The 7,087-nt window shown below is 35.1% G+C and overlaps 1 long non-coding RNA gene across 1 annotated transcript; it reads right to left on the reverse strand.

Moving 5' to 3' along the window:
- Positions 1 to 2,420: 2,420 nt before the first annotated feature.
- LOC118743615 lies at positions 2,421 to 3,112 on the reverse strand. The gene is made up of 3 exons (XR_004993481.1): positions 2,947 to 3,112; positions 2,729 to 2,894; positions 2,421 to 2,676 (listed from the first exon to the last, which is right to left on the reverse strand). It is a non-coding gene; the product is annotated as an uncharacterized LOC118743615 (long non-coding RNA).
- Between the last annotated feature and the right edge of the window lie 3,975 nt (positions 3,113 to 7,087).

The raw sequence follows: 7,087 nt of genomic DNA on the forward strand, positions 1-7,087 counted from the left end.
TCGACTTACAAAACTGTAAGCGGAGACCAGTGGCGTAGCCAGGGGGGAGGGGGGATATATCCCCCCTTCGTCATTGAACTACAATTATTTACTTTTGAATTAATAACACAATACTATTTTATCCTTCTGATTTAAAATTTTTTTTTATTTCAGACTGATGACAAATTATCTTTTAATGAATATATGAGTAGTCTACTTGCAAACAGCGTTATGTGATTTTATAAAAGTAAACCATAAATTAAAAAAAAACGTCTACGACAACAAGTAACATCCGAACTGTATCTTTTTTTATTACCTGAAATCTTGGATAAATAAGAGCCTACACTGAGGGAAATAATGCATAGTAAAAATGAATATTTTATATTTGATTATCGTTTAAAAATGTTCGTATTTAAAAATAATATTTTCATACAAAATTTATTACGCACGTATTTGACTGTTCACATCAGAGTATATATGTATATGAGTGAACATACGCACCCCAAGCATGCAGAGCGCCGCTCTGAGAGCAGTGACAACACACACATTCACACATAGTAAATGTTTATCTGTACAAATCGCGTGCTGTGGTGTTGATGGATATTCAACATTTGAAAGCAAATTTATATGCCTGGGTGTAGCTGAGTGCGCAAAGATGCATGCCACAATTTGTTGATATTCAGAGATGGGCAGGGTTCGAATTCTAGTGCAGGCAAACAGGCAAGTTAAATATTTTTTTTTTAGTTTTTGTCTTGATTATTCACTTCACGGATGCTTTTTCAGAACGAACACAGTCATTTTAATATATGCGTAATTGAATTGAATATTTACCAATATACAGTACTTTCGTTGACGTTTATAGTCTGGTAGATTTGCAAATTTTATATTTAAAAATTTAATATTGCAAGTTTTGAAACAGTAACTTTTACATAGCTAGCTTTTTTTAGCTTTTCGCGCTGTCTCCTCTAGGAAGATTGGTTTGCTTCTTTTTTGCGACCTCTTCCACTAGGCACCGAAACTCCCACGTTTACTTGCAGTTTTCTAATTTCATACGAAGAGGAGACATTTGAAAGTGTAGTTAACATTTCATGCTATTTTTTCAGAATATAGAACAATTTTTCACTCTGCTGTTAGTGGACATGAAACCCACCAAATACTAAAAATCTAAAAAAAATTTACATAGCGCACTTTGCAAGTGGACTACTCAATTGTTGAATATGCTATCTTATTTGTCCCTTCTTTTTACACAATTAAGGAGCGGCTGAATGGTTTAACGATGTTAGCGGTACATAATGATGTGCCGATTACAACACAAGAAGTAATTGAAAAAAATGTGTGTTAAAAAACGAAGATTAAAAATCGCTTTATAAGTAATAAGATTTTGTAGACTTGTACATAAATAAATGTAAATAGATACGCGTAAATATATAAATATGCAGATATATTCAATGTGTAAAAACTGAAGTGTATACTAACGAAACTTCTACAAAACAAAACTGGACTACACACTAATTAATTAAAATGGTGTAGTAATTTAATTTTTTAAATTTAAATAAAGTAGACAGTAAATATAGAGTAGACAAAAAATATATAACGGTAGAAATGGCACATATGTACATACATATATGAAAAAATGCGAGTTTTTTTTCAAAATCGTAGATCTTCGCTTAGAAAAGAGATAACGGAATGCAGCATTTAACCCTTTAATGCAGAGTCTGTCATATATGAAACGCTTTTTAGCCCTTTCAAGGCAGAGGAAAAAGGTTCTCAATATGCTGTTGAACGTGCTTTTTCTCATGTTGACGTAGATATTAATCGTAGAAAATTTTTCCATAGTAAAATAATAATAAAGAAAAATAAAAAAAAAATAAAATAAAATAAAAAAATAAAAATATTAAAATTAAAAATAAAAATAAATAAAAAGTACGTTGAAAACATATTGAGAACCATTTTGCCTCTGCCTTGAAAGGGTTAAAAAGCGTTTCATATATAACAGACTCTGCATTAAAGGGTTAAATGCTACACTTTCGTAAAGATATCGACCAGTATAACCATTTTTGTTATATACATTTTTTTTTGTGAAAGCTGATAGCTTACGAGTTATTAGAGTTTAAAGGTAGCTTTTCTTTTTCCAATCTGGCCACTCGGGTACAGCATCCAATGTCCCAAGAATCGAGTCTTAAGATAAAATATAGAGAAATCTTACAAAAACAGTGCTAATGGTGTATTAAATATAGTGTTTTCTAATGGAATGGGAGCCAAAGTCCAAAATTAAAAAAAGTGACATTTTGAACGGTATTTTGAGGGTTAAGTTATTGTTGTTGTAACTTCTCTATAGTTTTCCTATATTATATGATCATTTATCTTCACGATAAAAAAAAATTTCATTCCATTATCTCTTTTCTAAGCGAAGATCTACGATTTTGAAAAAAACTCGTGTTTTGCCTATAGTGCGACGCCTCTAGCCATTGTGTATCACAACTTTAAGTTATCGATGCAAATTTTTTTTAGCCTGGGGTCGCCAACATGCCTTCATACCCCGCGCCGTGCCCCGGCATCCAATTACGTAACAGCCGATTTACCAAAAGAATGTGCAAAAAGGGGGAAATTTTGATCGGTTCCCTTCTACCATAATCCGTCGCAGAAATCTGGGTATTATTTGTGTTTTTTGTTGTAATCGATGTATTTCCAGGTAAGCTGAAAGTTGTGGATACCTAAAGCATCTCATGCATTTCTATTTAGAAGTTACCTGAAAATATTCATTGGCTTCTTTGTTTTCTGTGAGAAATGCTTGAGCGAGAGGTTCTGTTTCACAGTATTTAACATGCTTGTCGAAATCCCTTTCAAGTCTTAGAAACGTTTTAGCTATCATGTTGGGTTGCTCCGAGTAATATTTAAGTCCTTCTATTAATACTCTGAAAGCAGTTGATGTTATTTACTATGCTTCTTTGTTTAACATTTTCTTACAAGTTGTGAAATTCGGCAATTTGTTGAAAATTTGTGAAGATAATGTCTTTACTGTCTCGAACAATGCGCGGGGCTGCAGATTTGTCGGTAGGTTTGATGTAACGGTCAACTATGTTTTGTAAATCTCTGCCAAATTCTTCCTCTGTCTCAATGAGTTCTCTTACGGTTGCTCTGAAAAGATTTAATTGCGGTAGAGCATTAGTAGTATCATATTTAAATACATGCATATTCAACAACTATTGATAAAATATAATACAGAGATAATAAACTATACTTCAGAAGACTATACTGGACTTTTAAAGCGTCATAAACATGCACCACAAATAGAAATAAATTTAGAAGACGTGACTATGCAAGAACGCCACTCCCATTTCAAGGCTATATTTGGGTAGATGAATTCGTATTTTGCCAAATTCTGGGATGCTAAAATTCTGAAAGTTATATTTTCCATCATCATTGGTAAAATATATGTATGTAAGCGAGTATAAAGCTTTTAACTTGGACGAATAACAAATAAGACAAATATAATCTATACTTATTATATTAAGAGAAGTCCCTTTTTTTTGTAACAGGTAATCTCGCGAACGGCTGGTCCGATTTTCATGAAATTTTGTATATAAATAGCTTTCGGTAACCACCATGTTTTAGGCTAAAAAAATTTACTTTTGTCGGGTAGGTGGACCAGGGACCGGTCTATTCGAAAAAAATCTAATTATGGTCCGATTTGCTTAAAATTTGGTACGTAAGTAGCTTTTTAGCATGTATTAGCATATATGATCCATTTTTTCCGAGGAGTGGACCAGGGACCGATCTATTCGAAAAAATTATATTATGGTCCGATTTGCTTAAAATTTGGTACGTAAGTAGCATGTATTAGCATATATGATCAATTTTTTCCGAGAAGTGGACCAGGGACCGATCTATTCGAAAAAATCGTATTTACTGTCCGATTTGCTTAAAATTCGGTACGTAGGTAGCTTTTTGCCTGGATAAGCTTATAGATTCCTGTTTTGAAATTTGCATGCAATTTCGAATATAAGAAGGCTTTGAGCAACGACCATATCAAGGGGCGAAGATTTTTTTGCGCCAATCAGAAACAATGGATACAGTCAAAATATAATTATAGTCTATACTAATTATATAAAGAGAAGTCCCTTTTTTTTGTTACAGGTACTCTCGAACGGCTGGTCCGATTTTCATGAAATTTTGTATATAAATAGCTTTCGGTAACCACCATGTTTTAGGCTAAAAAAAGTTTACTTTTGTCGGGTAGGTGGACCAGGGACCGGTCTATTCGAAAAAAATCTAATTATGGTCCGATATAATTATATTTTGACAGTATCCATTGTTTCTGATTGACGCAAAAAAATCTTCGCCCCTTGATATGGTCGTTGCTCAAAGCCTTCTTATATTCGAAATTGCATGAAAATTGGAAAACAGGACAAACAAGCTTATCCAGGCAAAAAGCTACCTACGTACCGAATTTTAAGCAAATCGGACAGTAAATAAGATTTTTCCGAATAGATCGGTCCCTGGTCCACTTCTCGGAAAAAATTGATCATATATGCTAAGTTTCAATTTTGGTCTGCTGTGGTAAGATGTATTTGAGGGCATATTGAATAGTGAAATTCCAATTGGACTAAGCATCTGACGTGAGCAGACGTGTTTTACTTTCGCTCTGTAAAGTTATTAAATTTAATCGGTAATTTTGTTACATAAAATTTTAAACAGAGTGCTAAAAGGTTCGTCTACACGCCAATTGCGACCACTTCTATTTCGTGTATTGTTGGGTGTCTAAATTTATATAAACTGTGCACAATCATTGCCGCCTTCAAAGTTCCTGCATCTTTTCCCACTCGTTTGCCGCTGACTTATTAACCGCCGACGCTGCCGCTGTCACCGCTATCGTTTTCTTTTCGCTGCATTAGCTGACTTTGTTCTTGCACTCAGGCTTTTATTGCTGTGGCTCGAAGTGACGGTGCATTTTTGCTATTTTTTACTGCATCTGTACAAGCATGGTGACTCGCACTAAATCTGCGCGCCTGGTCGGCATTTCGCCACCAAAACCACCCACGCCCCAACTTAAAGCGGGTAAAAACGAGAATTGCCCTCCACCTTCATGGATTACACGGCTTGAAGCAAAAATAGAGAATGCAATGGAGCAGATAACTGAGCGACTAAAGGTGTCAGAAGAGCAAATACTGAGCAGAATAAGCGAGATCACAGCTGACCTGTCTAATATAAAGCGGAGTATGAGAGACTTTACGGTGAGGCTTGTGAAAGTTGAGAACGAATGTGCGCAGCTTGAGCAGCTACGTAAAGAGATGTGTGAGCTCAAAGCTAATCTCGCCGTTATGATGAAAAACAATATTTCAGCAGACACCATTGTTAGTGGAATACCTAATGAAAAAAACGAGAACGTGAGCGACATTTTTGGAAAGCTTTGCAAATCGATGGAAGTAAATGCTCCCCCTGTTCGCGCAGCTTTTCGTGTGCGCAGTGGGAAAGACAACACTAAACCTGCGCCTCTTATTATCAAATTGCACTCCCCATTTGATCGGTCTCTGATACTGAAAGCTGCTGCCAAATTTTACAAAACTAAAAAGAGATGTTTTCAGCTACGAGATATTGGAGGCGTAACTCATGGGAATGTTTATATAAACGAATGCCTTACGAAAGGTAATCGAGAAATTATGCAGTATGCGATACTGCTGAAAAAGCAAAGGCGTTTATCAGCTGCGTTTTCTCTCAGGGGCGATGTATATGTTCGTGGGCAACCGGGTAGTGCAGCTGTCAAGGTACTTACCAAAGAGGCAATTGAATCTTTATTAGCAAGCAACAAGTGACTATTTAGTTTTAAGTATTTTATTTTTATCTCATTGTTTAGATTATTAAAAAGAAATTGTATCCTCTTCTATTCTTTCCCCTCTTCCTCTCATGTTCTCTTTTTCCGCTACTTAAACTTTCTCTTAAATCTGGTTTTAACTGTAGTTTCTTACATGTTTTGTAATATTCGCATTTTACAGGGTTTTAAGCGTAATGTTAAGCGTAATGTTCTCTTCTTTACTTGTTTTGCCAATGATGGGTAAAGATAAATACTTTTCCAAGGGCAGAGATACCACTTTTAATATGATTCGCGTCCTAAGTAGGGTAAAATCTGGATTGAAGATATGCCATCTTAATGCTCAGAGTCTACCATCTAAAATTGACGAATTTAGATATATCTTTGAGTCTTCTGATATAGATATTGTGTGTGTATCTGAAACATGGTTCTCTACTTGGCATAATAATGATTCGTTTTGTGTTAATGGTTATACAATTTTCCGGTTAGATAGAGCCAAGCGTGGTGGTGGCGTTGCAGTGTTTGTCAAAAGTAGTCTGTCTTGTTCCCTTAAATGTAAGTCAGAAACTGGCAACTTAATAGAATATCTTTTCATTGAAATAACATCCAAGTATGATAAAATCCTTATTGGTTGCGTATATAGACCCAACAGGCACATTGCCTATGCACCATTTGTTGACTTCATCGAAAACTTGTGTCTTAATTATAGTAACATTGTTATAGCAGGAGATTTTAACAGCGACCTGCTATGTGAAAGTAAGTTCGCGCTAGCCATGCAAAACTTGGGCTTATTCCCTGCTAACGGTTCAAAGCCTACACACTTCACGCAAACTAGTAGCTCTTTGCTAGATATATTTTTTGTTAATGACGCCACAAAGGTTCTGCTATTTGACCAGCTTTCTGTTCCAAGTTTTTCTAAACACGATTTAATTTTTATGACATATGACTTTCAACTGACCTACGATACTAAATCCTATTCTTATCGTGACTTTCTACATATAGATTATAAGCATCTTGCAGAAGCTGTGGAGGAAATTGACTGGGGATGTATCCGCAACTTAATATCTAGTAATGAGCAAATTAACTTCATTGAAGAAAACGTTAGCTCGCTCTTTGATCGGTTTGTGCCCGTTGTATACAAATCAGTCAATGATAAAAAAAGGCCATGGTTCAACAACCATATTAAAAATTTGATATATAAACGCAACAAAGCGTATCGCAAATGGAAGAGTTTCAGAATTTCGGAGAACTATAACACCTTTAAGGCTTGCAGACGAGACGTCAACAAATCAATTAGAT

Source organism: Rhagoletis pomonella, unplaced genomic scaffold, assembly GCF_013731165.1.
Source record: "Rhagoletis pomonella isolate Grant_MI unplaced genomic scaffold, Rhpom_1.0 Rhpom_scaffold_00007, whole genome shotgun sequence".
NCBI classification, from domain to species: Eukaryota; Metazoa; Arthropoda; class Insecta; order Diptera; family Tephritidae; genus Rhagoletis; species Rhagoletis pomonella.